This window comes from Rutidosis leptorrhynchoides, chromosome 11, assembly GCF_046630445.1.
Source record: "Rutidosis leptorrhynchoides isolate AG116_Rl617_1_P2 chromosome 11, CSIRO_AGI_Rlap_v1, whole genome shotgun sequence".
Lineage (NCBI taxonomy): Eukaryota > Viridiplantae > Streptophyta > Magnoliopsida > Asterales > Asteraceae > Rutidosis > Rutidosis leptorrhynchoides.
The window spans coordinates 298,080,513-298,099,909 of NC_092343.1; the positions used below are offsets into that span (position 1 = coordinate 298,080,513).

Consider the following 19,397-nt stretch of genomic DNA (forward strand, 5'->3'; position numbering starts at 1 on the left):
CTAAATTAAGTTGTCCATTGACGCCTTTGGATAGTAAATTTTTACTCGAATTAGCAAATGGTAAATTAATTTCAGCAGATAATATATGTCGGAATCGAGAAATTAAACTGGTTAGCGAAACATTTAAGATTGATTTGATACCAGTAGAGTTAGGGAGTTTTGATGTGATAATCGGTATGGACTGGTTGAAAGAAGTGAAAGCGGAGATCGTTTGTTACAAAAATGCAATTCGCATTATACGAGAAAAAGGAAAACCCTTAATGGTGTACGGAGAAAAGGGCAACACGAAGCTACATCTTATTAGTAATTTCAAGGCACAAAAACTAATAAGAAAAGGTTGCTATGCTGTTCTAGCACACGTCGAGAAAGTACAAACTGAAGAAAAGAGCATCAATGATGTTCCCATTGCAAAAGAATTTCCCGATGTATTTCCGAAAGAATTACCGGGATTACCCCCACATCGATCCGTTGAATTTCAAATAGATCTTGTACCAGGAGCTGCACCAATAGCTCGTGCTCCTTACAGACTCGCACCCAGCGAGATGAAAGAACTGCAAAGCCAATTACAAGAACTTTTAGAGCGTGGTTTCATTCGACCAAGCACATCACCGTGGGGAGCTCCTGTTTTGTTTGTCAAGAAGAAAGATGGTACATTCAGGTTGTGTATCGACTACCGAGAGTTGAACAAACTTACCATCAAGAACCGCTACCCACTACCGAGAATCGACGACTTATTTGATCAACTACAAGGCTCGTCTGTTTATTCAAAGATTGACTTACGTTTCGGGTATCATCAAATGCGGGTGAAAGAAGATGATATTCCAAAGACTGCTTTCAGAACACGTTACGGTCATTACGAGTTTATGGTCATGCCGTTTGGTTTAACTAATGCACCAGCTGTGTTCATGGACCTTATGAACCGAGTGTGTGGACCATACCTTGACAAGTTTGTCATTGTTTTCATTGATGACATACTTATTTACTCAAAGAATGACCAAGAACACGGTGAACATTTGAGAAAGGTGTTAGAAGTATTGAGGAAGGAAGAATTGTACGCTAAGTTTTCAAAGTGTGCATTTTGGTTGGAAGAAGTTCAATTCCTCGGTCACATAGTGAACAAAGAAGGTATTAAGGTGGATCCGGCAAAGATAGAAACTGTTGAAAAGTGGGAAACCCCGAAAACTCCGAAACACATACGCCAGTTTTTAGGACTAGCTGGTTACTACAGAAGGTTCATCCAAGACTTTTCCAGAATAGCAAAACCCTTGACTGCATTAACGCATAAAGGGAAGAAATTTGAATGGAATGATGAACAAGAGAAAGCGTTTCAGTTATTGAAGAAAAAGCTAACTACGGCACCTATATTGTCATTGCCTGAAGGGAATGATGATTTTGTGATTTATTGTGACGCATCAAAGCAAGGTCTCGGTTGTGTATTAATGCAACGAACGAAGGTGATTGCTTATGCGTCTAGACAATTGAAGATTCACGAACAAAATTATACGACGCATGATTTGGAATTAGGCGCGGTTGTTTTTGCATTAAAGACTTGGAGGCACTACTTATATGGGGTCAAAAGTATTATATATACCGACCACAAAAGTCTTCAACACATATTTAATCAGAAACAACTGAATATGAGGCAGCGTAGGTGGATTGAATTATTGAATGATTACGATTTTGAGATTCGTTACCACCCGGGGAAGGCAAATGTGGTAGCCGATGCCTTGAGCAGGAAGGATAGAGAACCCATTCGAGTAAAATCTATGAATATAATGATTCATAATAACATTACTACTCAAATAAAGGAGGCGCAACAAGGAGTTTTAAAAGAGGGAAATTTAAAGGATGAAATACCCAAAGGATCGGAGAAACATCTTAATATTCGGGAAGACGGAACCCGGTATAGGGCTGAAAGGATTTGGGTACCAAAATTTGGAGATATGAGAGAAATGGTACTTAGAGAAGCTCATAAAACCAGATACTCAATACATCCTGGAACGGGGAAGATGTACAAGGATCTCAAGAAACATTTTTGGTGGCCGGGTATGAAAGCCGATGTTGCTAAATACGTAGGAGAATGTTTGACGTGTTCTAAGGTCAAAGCTGAGCATCAGAAACCATCAGGTCTACTTCAACAACCCGAAATCCCGGAATGGAAATGGGAAAACATTACCATGGATTTCATCACTAAATTGCCAAGGACTACAAGTGGTTTTGATACTATTTGGGTAATAGTTGATCGTCTCACCAAATCAGCACACTTCCTACCAATAAGAGAAGATGACAAGATGGAGAAGTTAGCACGACTGTATTTGAAGGAAGTCGTCTCCAGACATGGAATACCAATCTCTATTATCTCTGATAGGGATGGCAGATTTATTTCAAGATTCTGGCAGACATTACAGCAAGCATTAGGAACTCGTCTAGACATGAGTACTGCCTATCATCCACAAACTGATGGGCAGAGCGAAAGGACGATACAAACGCTTGAAGACATGCTACGAGCATGTGTTATTGATTTCGGAAACAGTTGGGATCGACATCTACCGTTAGCAGAATTTTCCTACAACAACAGCTACCATTCAAGCATTGAGATGGCGCCGTTTGAAGCACTTTATGGTAGAAAGTGCAGGTCTCCGATTTGTTGGAGTGAGGTGGGGGATAGACAGATTACGGGTCCGGAGATTATACAAGAAACTACCGAGAAGATCATCCAAATTCAACAACGGTTGAAAACCGCCCAAAGTCGACAAAAGAGCTACGCTGACATTAAAAGAAAAGATATAGAATTTGAAATTGGAGAGATGGTCATGCTTAAAGTTTCACCTTGGAAAGGCGTTGTTCGATTTGGTAAACGAGGGAAATTAAATCCAAGGTATATTGGACCATTCAAGATTATTGATCGTGTCGGACCAGTAGCTTACCGACTTGAGTTACCTCAACAACTCGCGACTGTACATAACACTTTCCACGTCTCGAATTTGAAGAAATGTTTTGCTAAAGAAGATCTCACTATTCCGTTAGATGAAATCCAAATCAACGAAAAACTCCAATTCATCGAAGAACCCGTCAAAATAATGGATCGTGAGGTTAAAAGACTTAAGCAAAACAATATACCAATTGTTAAGGTTCGATGGAATGCTCGTAGAGGACCCGAGTTCACCTGGGAGCGTGAAGATCAGATGAAGAAGAAATACCCGCATCTATTTCCAGAAGATTCGTCAACACCTTCAACAGCTTAAAATTTCGGGACGAAATTTATTTAACGGGTAGGTACTGTAGTGACCCGAACTTTTCCATGTTTATATATATTAATTGAGATTGATGTTTACATGATTAAATGTTTCCAACATGTTAAGCAATCAAACTTGTTAAGACTTGATTAATTGAAATAGGTTTCATATAGACAATTGACCACCCAAGTTGACCGGTGATTCACGAACGTTAAAACTTGTAAAAAAACTATATGATGACATATATATGGTTATATATATAGTTAACATGATATTATGATAAGTAAACATATCATTAATTATATTAACAATGAACTACATATGTAAAAACAAGACTACTAACTTAATGATTTTGAAACGAGACATATATGTAACGTTTATCGTTGTAACGACATTTAATGTATATATATCATATTAAGAGATATTCGTACATCATAATATCATGATAATATAATAATTTAAAATCTCTTTTGTTATTATAAACATTGGGTTAACAACATTTAACAAGATCGTTAACCTAAAGGTTTCAAAACAACACTTACATGTAACGACTAACGATGACTTAACGACTCAGTTAAAATGTATATACATGTAGTGTTTTAATATGTATTTATACACTTTTGAAAGACTTCAATACACTTATCAAAATACTTCTACTTAACAAAAATGCTTACAATTACATTCTCGTTCAGTTTCATCAACAATTCTACTCGTATGCACCCGTATTCGTACTCGTACAATACACAGCTTTTAGATGTATGTACTATTGGTATATACACTCCAATGATCAGCTCTTAGCAGCCCATGTGAGTCACCTAACACATGTGGGAACCATCATTTGGCAACTAGCATGAAATATCTCATAAGATTACAAAAATATGAGTAATCATTCATGACTTATTTACATGAAAACAAAATTACATATCCTTTATATCTAATCCATACACCAACGACCAAAAACACCTACAAACACTTTCATTCTTCAATTTTCTTCATCTAATTGAACTCTCTCAAGTTCTATCTTCAAGTTCTAAGTGTTCTTCATAAATTCCAAAAGTTCTAGTTTCATAAAATCAAGAATACTTTCAAGTTTGCTAGCTCACTTCCAATCTTGTAAGGTGATCATCCAACCTCAAGAAATCTTTGTTTCTTACAGTAGGTTATCATTCTAATACAAGGTAATAATCATATTCAAACTTTGGTTCAATTTCTATAACTATAACAATCTTATTTCAAGTGATGATCTTACTTGAACTTGTTTTCGTGTCATGATTTTGCTTCAAGAACTTTGAGCCATCCAAGGATCCATTGAAGCTAGATCCATTTTTCTCTTTTCCAGTAGGTTCATCCAAGGAACTTAAGGTAGTAATGATGTTCATAACATCATTCGATTCATACATATAAAGCTATCTTATTCGAAGGTTTAAACTTGTAATCACTAGAACATAGTTTAGTTAATTCTAAACTTGTTCGCAAACAAAAGTTAATCCTTCTAACTTGACTTTTAAAATCAACTAAACACATGTTCTATATCTATATGATATGCTAACTTAATGATTTAAAACCTGGAAACACAAAAAACACCGTAAAACCGGATTTACGCCGTCGTAGTAACACCGCGGGCTGTTTTGGGTTAGTTAATTAAAAACTATGATAAACTTTGATTTAAAAGTTGTTATTCTGAGAAAATGATTTTTATTATGAACATGAAACTATATCCAAAAATTATGGTTAAACTCAAAGTGGAAGTATGTTTTCTAAAATGGTCATCTAGACGTCGTTCTTTCGACTGAAATGACTACCTTTACAAAAACGACTTGTAACTTATTTTTCCGACTAGAAACCTATACCTTTTTTGTTTAGATTCATAAAATAGAGTTCAATATGAAACCATAGCAATTTGATTCACTCAAAACGGATTTAAAATGAAGAAGTTATGGGTAAAACAAGATTGGATAATTTTTCTCATTTTAGCTACGTGAAAATTGGTAACAAATCTATTACAACCATAACTTAATCAACTTGTATTATATATTATGTAATCTTGAGATACCATAGACACGTATACAATGTTTCGACCTATCATGTCGACACATCTATATATATTTCGGAACAACCATAGACACTCTATATGTGAATGTTGGAGTTAGCTATACAGGGTTGAGGTTGATTCCAAAATATATATAGTTTGAGTTGTGATCAATACTGAGATACGTATACACTGGGTCGTGGATTGATTCAAGATAATATTTATCGATTTATTTCTGTACATCTAACTGTGGACAACTAGTTGTAGGTTACTAACGAGGACAGCTGACTTAATAAACTTAAAACATCAAAATATATTAAAAGTGTTGTAAATATATTTTGAACATACTTTGATATATATGTATATATTGTTATAGGTTCGTGAATCAACCAGTGGCCAAGTCTTACTTCCCGACGAAGTAAAAATCTGTGAAAGTGAGTTATAGTCCCACTTTTAAAATCTAATATTTTTGGGATGAGAATACATGCAGGTTTTATAAATGATTTACAAAATAGACACAAGTACGTGAAACTACATTCTATGGTTGAATTATCGAAATCGAATATGCCCCTTTTTATTAAGTCTGGTAATCTAAGAATTAGGGAACAGACACCCTAATTGACGCGAATCCTAAAGATAGATCTATTGGGCCTAACAAACCCCATCCAAAGTACCGGATGCTTTAGTACTTCGAAATTTATATCATATCCGAAGGGTGTCCCGGAATGATGGGGATATTCTTATATATGCATCTTGTTATTGTCGGTTACCAGGTGTTCACCATATGAATGATTTTTATCTCTATGTATGGGATGTGTATTGAAATATGAAATCTTGTGGTCTATTGTTACGATTTGATATATATAGGTTAAACCTATAACTCACCAACATTTTTGTTGACGTTTTAAGCATGTTTATTCTCAGGTGATTATTAAGAGCTTCCGCTGTCGCATACTTAAATAAGGACAAGATTTGGAGTCCATGCTTGTATGATATTGTGTAAAAACTGCATTCAAGAAACTTATTTTGTTGTAACATATTTGTATTGTAAACCATTATGTAATGGTCGTGTGTAAACAGGATATTTTAGATTATCATTATTTGATAATCTACGTAAAGCTTTTTAAACCTTTATTGATGAAATAAAGGTTATGGTTTGTTTAAAAATGAATGCAGTCTTTGAAAAACGTCTCATATAGAGGTCAAAACCTCGCAACGAAATCAATTAATATGGAACGTTTTTAATCAATAAGAACGGGACATTTCAGTATATGAGACAAGCATGCACATGAGTATTTGTGTTATCTTAAAAGCAACATAACAAGGCATGGGAGTCTCCTTGAAGACCCCAAAAAACGTCCACCAAGGGCATTCAAAACAAGATTTATATTTTATAACAAACTTGTTATAAAATACCTTGGAATTTTATATAATACTTGTTATTTGTTAAGTTACTTTCATTTTATAAACCACTTTATAAAATAAAACACAACTTAATTATTTAAACTTATAAATAATTAAATATAAATTATCCAAATAATTTATCTCAAGTGATAATATTTTAGAAAACCGATTTTCTAAAGTTCAAGTGTCGCGTATTTATTTAACGATCCAAACGTTAAGATTAAATACTTGTAAAGTGTCGGTAAGCTTGTTATTGGGTATGACCCGACTTGGATCATAACATGTTAGCCACATTAATTTAATATGTCTCTCGGGCATACGAAATACCTTCAGAAAAATCGTCATCATGCACCTTTGAAAGGTTGCAGGGGCGTTGCAAAGTTCAAATGGCATGCGTTTGTAAGCAAAAGTAACACAAGGGCACGTGAACGTGGTTTTCTCTTGGTCTTCGGGTGCTATTGGTATTTGAAAATATCCGGAAAAACCATCAAGAAAACAATAGTAACTATTTCCGGCTAATCTTTCCAACATTTTATCAATGAAAGGTAAGGGAAAGTGATCTTTTCTGGTGGCGTCATTTAATTTTCTATAATCATTACAAACACGCCATCCTGTTACAGTCCTAGTAGGAATAAGCTCATTTTTTTCATTTGTAATGACAGTCATGCCACCCTTCTTAGGCACGCATTGAACTGGACTTACCCATGGACTATCAGAAATCGGATAAATTAAATCTGCATCTAGCAGTTTAATAATTTCTTTTTTAACAACATCTTGCATATTAGGATTTAGTCTTCATTGGCGTTGCACATACGTTTTATGACCTTCTTCCATAAGGATTTTATGTGTGCAATACGAAGGACTTATTCCTTTGATATCATGAATCTTCCATGCAATAGCTGGTTTATGAGCTTTCAACACAGAAATGAGTTGTGATTTCTCATTTTCAGTAAGAGAAGACGATATTATTACAGGTAATTCAGATTCACCATGTAAATAAGCGTATTCCAAATGGTTTGGAAGTGGCTTGAACTCTAATTTCGGAGGTTCTTCTATCGATGATTTATATCGATATCTGTCTTCTTCTTTTAGCATTTGAATTTCTTCTGTTGTTGGTTCATATCCATTAGCCATTAGTGTAGCTAACATTTCAGTTTCATCAATTGGTTCAGTTTCTTCTCCTAAAGAACATTCTCTTGTTCCTTGTAATTCTGGAAATTCTTCTAATAATTCTGCATGTGAATCTATAGTTTGAATATAATAGCATGTATCATCTACAGATTGCGGTTGTTGCATTGCTCTATCAACTGAAAAGGTAACACTCTCGTCCTCTATACTTAGGGTCAGTTTCTTACCAAACACGTCTATCATTGCTTTAGCCGTGTTTAAGAATGGTCTTCCTAATATGAGAGGAACTTGAGAATCTTCTTCCATGTCCAGAACAACAAAATCTACTGGAAATACTAAAGTACCAACTTTAACTAGCATGTTCTCCATTATCCCTCTAGGATATTTTGTTGATCTATCGGCTAGTTGTATACTTATTCTTGTTGGTTTCAATTTTCCAAGGTCTAGTTTAGTGTATAGTGAATACGGCATTAGATTTATACTAGCACCTAAGTCTGCTAATGCTTCTATTGAACTAAGACTACCCAGAAAACATGGAATTGTGAAACTTCCTGGATCAGATAGTTTTTCTGGTATCTTATTCAACAGCACTGCTGAACAATTAGCATTCATAGTAACAGCCGAGAGTTCTTCCAGTTTCTTTCTATTTGAGATTAGATCTTTCAGAAATTTAGCATATCTAGGCATTCCTGAAATCACATCAATGAAAGGAAGATTTACATTTATCTGTTTAAACATATCCAAGAATTTGGATTGCTCGGCTTCAAGTTTCTCTTTTTTCATTTTACTCGAGTAAGGAAGTGGTGGTTGGTATGGTTTAACATAAGGTTTAGCCTTAATTGTGTTATCTTCATTAACCTTTTCAACTACCGGTTCTTTTTCCTTATCTTGATCAGGTTGTGGTTCTTGTGGAGTAGGAATAGTTTCATCAGAAGTTACAGGTATTTCAGGTGGTTTAAGTGTTATACCACTTCTTGTGGTAATGGCTTTAGCTGTTTCATTCCGGGGGTTAGCATTTGTATCACTAGGTAAACTTCCCTGTTTTCTTTCACCTATTAACCTTGCTAGGTTACTTACTTTTTGTTCCAGATTTTGAATAGAAGCTTGTTGATTTCTAAATGCTTGAGCATTTTGTTCATTAGTTTGTTTCTGAGATGTGAAAAACTGTGTTTGAGTTTCAACTAGCTTTGTCATCATATCTTCTAAATTCGGCTTTTTATCATCAGTTTGTGGTGGTTTGTTTTGAAAATTAGGTCTTTGCTAGTTGTAAGTATTGTTGGATACTTGTTGATTGCTAGGACCTTGTTGGTTGTTGTATGGAACATTTCGGTTATAATTCTGGTTTTGATTGTAAATCGGTCTTGGCGGTTGATAATTATTCTGATAATTATTTCCAGGCCTTTGGTTTAGATATGAAATATTCTCTCTTTGTTCCATTGTTAGCTCAATACTGAGACAATCTTTTGTCAAATGTGGTCCTCCGCACTGCTCACAACTAATTCGTATTGAGTGGATATCTTTAGTCATCTTTTCCATTCGTCTCTCGACAGCATCTATCTTTGCAGAAATGGAATCTAAGTCATGGCTAGAATCGGATCTAGCTGCTTTAGATGATCTAACGATATATTTTTCTTGATGCCACTCATGTGAGTGGGAAACAGTGTTATCAATAATTTTATAAGCATCAGTTTCGGTTTTCTTCATAATAGAACCACCAGCTGCTATATCTATGTCTTTCCTTGTAGTGATGTCGCATCCTTGGTAGAATATTTGTACTATTTGACAGGTGTCTAAACCATGTTGCGGACATCCTCTTAATAACTTTCCAAATCTTGTCCATGCCTCATATAGAGTTTCATTCGGTTTCTGTGTGAATGTAATAATTTCTCCTTGAAGTCTTACGGCTTTAGATGCCAGAAAGAATTGTTTAAGAAATTTTTCAACTAAAACATCCCATGTATCGATCGCCTCTTCAGGTAACGATTCCAACCAATCTTTGGCTTCTCCCTTTAAAGTCCAGGGAAAAACATGAGATATATCTGTTCATCCTCAACTTCTCTTATTTTAAATAGTGTGCAGATCCTATTAAAGGTACGAAGATGTTCATTTGGATCTTCCTTCGGCGCACCACTAAATTGGCATTGATTAGTCACCATATGTAGAATTTGTCCTTTGATTTCATAATCTGGCGCATTAATGTCTGGATGAGTAATTGCGTGATCTTGGCCAGTGCGTTTAGTTCTCATTCGATCTTCCATACTTAAAGGTTCCAGATTTTCCATAATTGAATTTGTTGAATCTGAATCAATAGAGGATTCTGATTTAATGGTTCGTTCCTCAACAATCTCTGTTTGAATAATTGATGGTTCCGGAGGAAAGATTAATGGTTCAGGATCTATGAATCGTCCCTGAATATTCTCCGGATTCTCAATTGTGAGGGCGGGTTTAAAAAATAGATTATCGGAAATTTGAATTGGAGTACTTGGTTGACTGGATGACGATTCTAAAGAAAAATCAGCGGCGACAATATTTGCTAGATGTCTTGATCTGGTTACAGGTGGTGAACGTACAAAAGGTGGTGAACGTCTTGCTCGGTGCATTCACTGAATATCCTATTAGTTTTTAAAAGGAAAGAAAAATTATATAAGTTATCCAATTAATAGACTTTTTTTGATTTTGCCCACGTTTCGAATAGCCAAAAGATGCAGCAGAGGGCAGGATTCGTTTGGTCTCAATGTAATTGAGTACTGTTTGGCTCCAATAACCCGGTCCACGTACAAATCCAACTATTACTACGAACCAGAAAATTTTGATGTCTATCAATTTAACCACTTAAAATAAATTTTCGTAATTTTCATAAATATAGATAAGAAGAAGAATAAAAATCTATGTCCTAAAACTAGAATGTCGAGAAATAAGAAAGAAAAAGAAAGCGCGTCGAAAAAGGGCGAAAAAGAAAAGAAAAAGAGCGACTTATAAAATTTTAAAAACACTCGACTAACCCAACCTTATTACTATCGCTAACTTAAAATTAAAATTGCAAATTGAGATTACTAATTGGAGTGATAATTGATACATAGGTAAAAGGCGTCGAAAAATAAAAATAAGAAAGTAGCGCGTTGAAACTTAAAAAGGAACTAAAAACTAAAAATTAAAAGTTGCGTCTAAAAATATTAAAGCTTAAAAGTAAAACTATATCCCAAATGGCAATATCTTAAAAAGGAACTAAAACTTAAAAAGGCGTCGCAAAATTCTAAAGCACTTAGATCTTAGTCTAAAGAAAAAGCACTTAAAGGATTTTACGGCAAAGCCTAAAATTCTAGATATAAAAATAACTATGGCAAAAATTATATCTTAAAACTAAATACGAGCGAAAAATACAAAAATTATGCTAAAAAAATTAAAAAGATACAAAATATAAAAATATATTAAAAGTTGTAAAAAATTACAATTTTTATAAAAATATTATTTTTATATTATTTATTTTATAAAACTATTAATTTTATAAATTAATTAAACTAATTAAACTTAAAATACAAATTAAATAAATAAAACTAAATTAATTATTTAAAATACTAACCCTAATTAGGGTTTTAATTAAATAATAATAATAATAATAATTATTACACCGTAATTAATGTAGTTGGCAGACTAATCAGACGTGTCAGGTGAACTCATGCGATCGCATGAGTTCTATGTTACCCGGCCATGCGATCGCATGGGCTAGGGTTTCGGGCCATGTGATGACCCGGGAATTTTCGACCAAATTTAAATTTTAATCTTTATATGATTTCGATACGATAAGCAAAGTCTATAAGGTTGAGTCTCGAAAATTTTGGAACTATGTTATGTATTCAATTACCTCCAACCATTCCCGACGATTCAAGAACAATTGTGTAATTAAATATGTAAATATAAATGAATGTATATATATAGTAATAAATAGAAATAGTACAATATAATCTAATCATTTGAATTAGATATATAAAAAATATACCAAATAATAATGTGGTTATTAGAATAAAACTATATATATATATATATATATATATATATATATATATATATATATATATATATATATATATATATATATATATATAAACTAATATGATATGTATACTAGAATATAAATATAAAAGACAGGTATAAATATTATATGATTAATAATATGTAGTGTTAACATATTAATTATAACTGCAAATTAAAATACTGTTAATGTTATTACTTTTATTAAATTAGATATTGTTAACAATATCAATATTAATAATATTATCATATATATAACATATAGATATAGATATGATGTTTAATATGTAAAAATTATCATCATTACTAATAACATTAATACTAGCTTAATTAGCATTATTGTGAGTATCACTAATAATATTATTATTATTATTCCTGTAATTATTATTAAGATTATTAAACTTATCTTTTAATTTAAAATTTCTATTAGCTTTATTATTAATACTATCATATCAATATTTTCTATTACACTGTAGCATTTGATATTATTATAAATGATAAAATTAATTCTATTATTATTAATATTAGAATTTTATATTCATAATTATAATTATGATCATTATTATTATTAGAAAATAATACATTATATGATCCTTAACATTAACATTAGTATTATTATTATTATTATTATCATTTGATTATTATTAGTATCATTATTAATTATTATTATTATAATTATTAGTAGTATTAGTGAAAATTGTTCTTATTTGTAATATTATTATTATTATTATTAATTATTATTGTATTTAGATTATTATTATTAACATAATTATAATTATTAAATATTAATAATATTTATATAGAAATCTATCGTACGATTTTCTTTGGATTCAATTCTGTTTTCTAGTAGCTATCACTGTTTTAAATTTGTTGTTTCTTGTTTAGATTATTACAGCTCGAATCTAAATGGTACAAATCATATACTGTGAGATAGCAACATGTTTATTTTTTTTTCTATTCTGTCCTTGAAACTCATTTTTTTTCTTTCGATCCATTCTCCTCTGCAAACAAACGATTGCTCTTTAATATTAGGAAAAATCATTCCACTTGTCAATTCCATTATCAAATACCACTAACCATTATTGAAGAATTCGAAATTGAAAACATAAAACCTCCCACAACAGCTTCGGTACCTCTGCTCACTGTCACTTTAAATCAACAGCTCGAATTCAATTTCCATTTTAAAAAGTAAGAATGCAGTTTTGTTAGGAAACTTTTACTCAACCTTTCTGCAAAATCACAGGTTTCAATTCTTTATATCGACTTTGAATTTACGAGTCAAAGTTTAAATTTCAAAAGTCAAACTTATGTTCTTTGATCAAATTAAAGTTTTAGAGGTTATATTAATTGAAATTAACGATTTATAAAGATTCCATGAATGATTTATAACCTATCTTCTGTTATAGTCATGAGCTAAAAATATCTATAAATCAAAACCGACTATTGAGTTGTTCATCCTTTTTACGAACAGCAGATATATTTTTTTATTTTTTTTGTTTCCAGTTAAATCAATTACCCAGGTAACTCCCTCTGTTTTAATTATAAATTTATTTTTTTTCAAATTTCAAGTCTAGTGAAACATTTGTGTACTTATGTGATCCTGGTCGACTAAATTATGGAAAAAGAGATGAAACAGATTCATTTTGGGATAAGTATAATTAATATAGGAGTTTATCAGAAAAGTCGAATGGTTCAGCTGGTTTAGGGATATGTTTGGTGAACGGGAGGTTGCGGGTTCGAGCCTGGTTTGGGTCATTTCTTTTTATGAAGGATTTATGAGGTAGTTTCCTTTTTTTTATTATTTATTAGTATTATTATTATTATTATTACTATTTTTATTATTATTATTATTGTATTATTATTATTGTCATGATTAATATTAGAATTGTAACTAACATTAGTATTATAATTATTATTAGTAATATCATAATTATAGGTAATATCACTATTATTATTATTATTATTATTATTATTATTATTATTATTATTATTATTATTATTATTATTATTATTATTACTATTATAATTAATAACATAGGTATTATTATTATTAACGTTATTATTAATGACATAATTATCATTGTCATTAAATTAATTAGTAATATTATCGTTATTGTTATTATTAGTGATAATAATATTTATTATTATTATAGGTACAAGTATTATAATCATTATCAATATAATTATTAAAAGTATTAATAATAATAATATTATTATTATTAATCTTACCATTTTGGTATTAATATCATCATTAATCAATATCATCATTAAGATTATGGTTAAAGATATTATCATTATGGAAGTAATACAAATTATTATTATTATCATAAATAATAAAATAAGTATCTTTTTATAAATAATAGAATTGTTAATATCAACATAAGTATTATTTGTATTATCACGAGTATTATTATGTAAATTACTACAATCGGTAACATAACTATTGTTAACAGAAAAAGTAATATTTTACAAGGATAATTATTAATATCATTACTGTTATCATTAATAGAATTATTAATATTAATATCTCATTAGTAATATTAAGTATTATAATTACTATCTTTTTTAATCCTTATTAATATTATTTTGGGTTTTATTATACATATTATTATTAACATACAAATGATATATATATATATATATATATACACACATATATATATATATATGTATATATATATATATGTGTATATATATATATATATGTATATATATATATATGTATATATATATATATGTGTGTATATATATATATATATATATATATATATATATATATATATATATATATATATATATGTTAAAAATATATTTAATACATATAACATAACGAAAATTAATATTTTATATACCAATATGAATATATGAAACATATAAATTATTAATATAAAAGTATACAACTAATAAATTTATATATACATTTATTCGATTACAAGTATGTATATTAATAAAGATACAAATGTTATAGGTTCGTGAATCCGAGGCCAACCCCGCATTGTTCAGTCGTTAAATGTCTTCATATGTAATTTTACTACAAAATACATTAGGTGAGTTTCATTAATCCCTTTTTAATGCTTTTGCAATATATATATTTTTGGGACTGAGAATACATGCGCAATTTTTATAAATGTTTTTACGAAATAGACACAAGTAATCAAACTACATTATATGGTTGAATGATCGAAATCGAATATGCCCCTTTTTATTAAGTCTGGTAATCTAAGAATTAGGGAACAGACACCCTAATTGACGCGAACTCTAAAGATAGATCTATCGGGCCCAACAAGCCCCATCCAAAGTACCGGATGCTTTAGTACTTCAAAATTTATATCATGTCCGATGGAGGATCCCGGAATGATGGGGATATTCTTATATGCATATTGTGAATGTCGATTACCAGGTGTTCAATCTATATGAATGATATTTTGTCTCTATGCATGGGACGTATATTTATGAGAACTGTATATGGAAATCTTGTGGTCTATTAAAATGATGATAATGGTTATTTATGTTTAACTAATGAACTCACCAACCTTTTGGTTGACACTTTAAAGCATGTTTATTCTCAAGTACGAAAGAAATCTTCCGCTGTGAAATTGCTCATTTTAAAGATATTATTTGGAATCATTCATGACATATTTCAAAAGACGTTGCATTCGAGTCATTAAGATCATCAAGATTATTATTAAATCAGTTATAGTTAGATATATTATAAAATGGTATGCATGCCGTCAAGTTTCGTTGTAATGAAAGATTGTCTTTTCAAAAACGAATGCAATGTTTGTAAAATGTATCATATAGAGGTCAAATACCTCGCGATGTAATCAACTGTTGTGAATCGTTTATAATCAATATGGACTTCGTTCGGATGGATTAGGACGGGCCTTCAAAGTTGGTATCAGAGCGGTGGTCTTAGCGAACCAGGTCTGCCTTAGTGTGTCTAAATGATAAGTTGTTAGGATGCATTAGTGAGTCTGGACTTTGATCGTGTCTGCATGTCAAAAGTTTTGCTTATCATTTCGTGTCAAAAATCTCCTGCTTATCATTCTTAGGGAATCACTTGCTTATCATTCTTAGTCTAGACACGTTTTACTGCATTGACTGCATGAATAGTGTATAGACAAAATTCATATCTTAGCGTATCTGCTACTTTATATCTTAGCGTATCTGTTACTGTAACTTTGGCTGACAACTTCCGTAGATTCCTCCATAACTTATGGGATCTTAGTATTATATATGCATATGTAAATTATGTATTGCAGGGTACTAATCTACATCCTATAATCTATTTCTTATCGAAAATCATTCATCTGATCGTATGAGATGAATCCTGCAAACAGTTCGAGTCCCTCAGATTCCGATAGCTATTCCGATAGTTATTCCGACAGCTATTCCGACATAGATGTTCACCTAAGCTCCGAAAATAGCGTCATCGGCATGAATCAACCAATCAGCTGAAATGTCCCGTTCTTATTGATTAAAAACATTCCATATTAATTGATTTCGTTGCGAGGTTTTGACCTCTATATGAGACGTTTTTCAAAGACTGCATTCATTTTAAAACAAACCATAACCTTTATTTCATCAATAAAGGTTTAAAAAGCTTTACGTAGATTATCAAATAATGATAATCTAAAATATCCTGTTTACACACGACCATTACATAATGGTTTACAATACAAATATGTTACAACAAAATAAGTTTCTTGAATGCAGTTTTTACATAATATCATACAAGCATGGACTCCAAATCTCGTCCTTATTTAAGTATGCGATAGCGGAAGCTCTTAATAATCACCTGAGAATAAACATGCTTAAAACGTCAACAAAAATGTTGGTGAGTTATAGGTTTAACCTATATATATCAAATCATAATAATAGATCACAAGATTTCATATTTCAATACACATCCCATACATAGAGATAAAAATCATTCATATGGTGAACACCTGGTAACCGACATTAACAAGATGCATATATAAGAATATCCCCATCATTCCGGGACACCCTTCGGATATGATATAAATTTCGAAGTACTAAAGCATCCGGTACTTTGGATAGGGTTTGTTAGGCCCAATAGATCTATCTTTAGGATTCGCGTCAATTAGGGTGTCTGTTCCCTAATTCTTAGATTACCAGACTTAATAAAAAGGGGCATAATCGATTTTGATAATTCAACCATAGAATGTAGTTTCACGTACTTGTGTCTATTTTGTAAATCATTTATAAAACCTGCATGTATTCTCATCCCAAAAATATTAGATTTTAAAAGTGGGACTATAACTCACTTTCACAGATTTTTACTTCGTCGGGAAGTAAGACTTGGCCACTGGTTGATTCACAAACCTATAACAATATATACATATATATCAAAGTATGTTCAAAATATATTTACAACACTTTTAATATATTTTGATGTTTTAAGTTTATTAAGTCAGCTGTCCTCGTTAGTAACCTACAACTAGTTGTCCACAGTTAGATGTACAGAAATAAATCGATAAATATTATCTTGAATCAATCCACGACCCAGTGTATACGTATCTCAGTATTGATCACAACTCAAACTATATATATTTTGGAATCAACCTCAACCCTGTATAGCTAACTCCAACATTCACATATAGAGTGTCTATGGTTGTTCCGAAATATATATAGATGTGTCGACATGATAGGTCAAAACATTGTATACGTGTCTATGGTATCTCAAGATTACATAATATACAATAAAAGTTGATTAAGTTATGGTTGGAATAGATTTGTTACCAATTTTCACGTAGCTAAAATGAGAAAAATTATCCAATCTTGTTTTACCCATAACTTCTTCATTTTAAATCCGTTTTGAGTGAATCAAATTGCTATGGTTTCATATTGAACTCTATTTTATGAATATAAATAGAAAAAGTATAGGTTTATTGTCGGAAAAATAAGTTACAAGTCGTTTTTGTAAAGGTAGTCATTTCAGTCGAAAGAACGACGTCTAGATGACCATTTTAGAAAACATACTTCCACTTTGAGTTTAACCATAATTTTTGGATATAGTTTCATGTTCATAATAAAAATAATTTTCTCAGAATAACAACTTTTAAATCAAAGTTTATCATAGTTTTTAATTAACTAACCCAAAACAGCCCGCGGTGTTACTACGACGGCGTAAATCCGGTTTTACGGTGTTTTTTGTGTTTCCAGGTTTTAATCATTAAGTTAGCATATCATATAGATATAGAACATGTGTTTAGTTGATTTTAAAAGTCAAGTTAGAAGGATTAACTTTTGTTTGCGAACAAGTTTAGAATTAACTAAACTATGTTCTAGTGATTACAAGTTTAAACCTTCGAATAAGATAGCTTTATATGTATGAATCGAATGATGTTATGAACACCATTACTACCTTAATTTCGTTGGATATACCTACTGGAAAAGAGAAAAATGGATCTAGCTTCAACGGATCCTTGGATGGCTCGAAGTTCTTGAAGCAGAATCATGACACGAAAACAAGTTCAAGTAAGATCATCACTTGAAATAAGATTGTTATAGTTATAGAAATTGAAGCAAAGTTTGAATATGATTATTACCTTGTATTAGAATGATAACCTACTGTAAGAAACAAAGATTTCTTGAGGTTGGATGATCACCTTACAAGATTGGAAGTGAGCTAGCAAACTTGAAAGTATTCTTGATTTTATGTAACTAGAACTTGTAGAATATATGAAGAACACTTAGAACTTGAAGATAGAACTTGAAAGAGATCAATTAGATGAATAAAATTGAAGAATGAAAGTATTTGTAGGTGTTTTTGGTCGTTGGTGTATGGATTAGATATAAAGGATATGTAATTTTGTTTTCATGTAAATAAGTCATGAATGATTACTCATATTTTTGTAATTTTATGAGATATTTCATGCTAGTTGCCAAATGATGGTTCCCACATGTGTTAGGTGACTCACATGGGCTGCTAAGATCTGATCATTGGAGTGTATATACCAATAGTACATACATCTAAAAGCTGTGTATTGTACGAGTACGAATACGGCTGCATACGAGTAGAATTGTTGATGAAACTGAACGAGGATGTAATTGTAAGCATTTTTGTTAAGTAGAAGTATTTTGATAAGTGTATTGAAGTCTTTAAAAAGTGTATAAATTCATATTAAAACACTACATGTATATACATTTTAACTGAGTCGTTAAGTCATCGTTAGTCGTTACATGTAAGTGTTGTTTTGAAACCTTTAGGTTAACGATCTTGTTAATTGTTGTTAACCCAATGTTTATAATATCAAATGAGATTTTAAATTATTATATTATCATGATATTATCATGTATGAATATCTCTTAATATGATATATATACATTAAATGTCTTTACAACGATAATCGTTACATATATGTCTCGTTTAAAAATCATTAAGTTAGTAGTCTTGTTTTTACATATGTAGTTCATTGTTAATATAATTAATGATATGTTTACTTATCATATTATCATGTTAACTATATATATATATATCCATATATATGTCATCATATAGTTTTTACAAGTTTTAACGTTCGTGAATCACCGGTCAACTTGGGTGG

General features: G+C 31.1%; 1 non-coding gene across 1 annotated transcript; it reads left to right on the top strand.

Moving 5' to 3' along the window:
• The first annotated feature begins 9,589 nt into the window (after positions 1-9,589).
• LOC139879274 (small nucleolar RNA R71) lies at positions 9,590-9,696 on the top strand. Its single transcript, XR_011770125.1, has one exon. It is a non-coding gene; the product is annotated as a small nucleolar RNA R71 (small nucleolar RNA).
• The last annotated feature ends 9,701 nt before the right edge of the window (positions 9,697-19,397 follow it).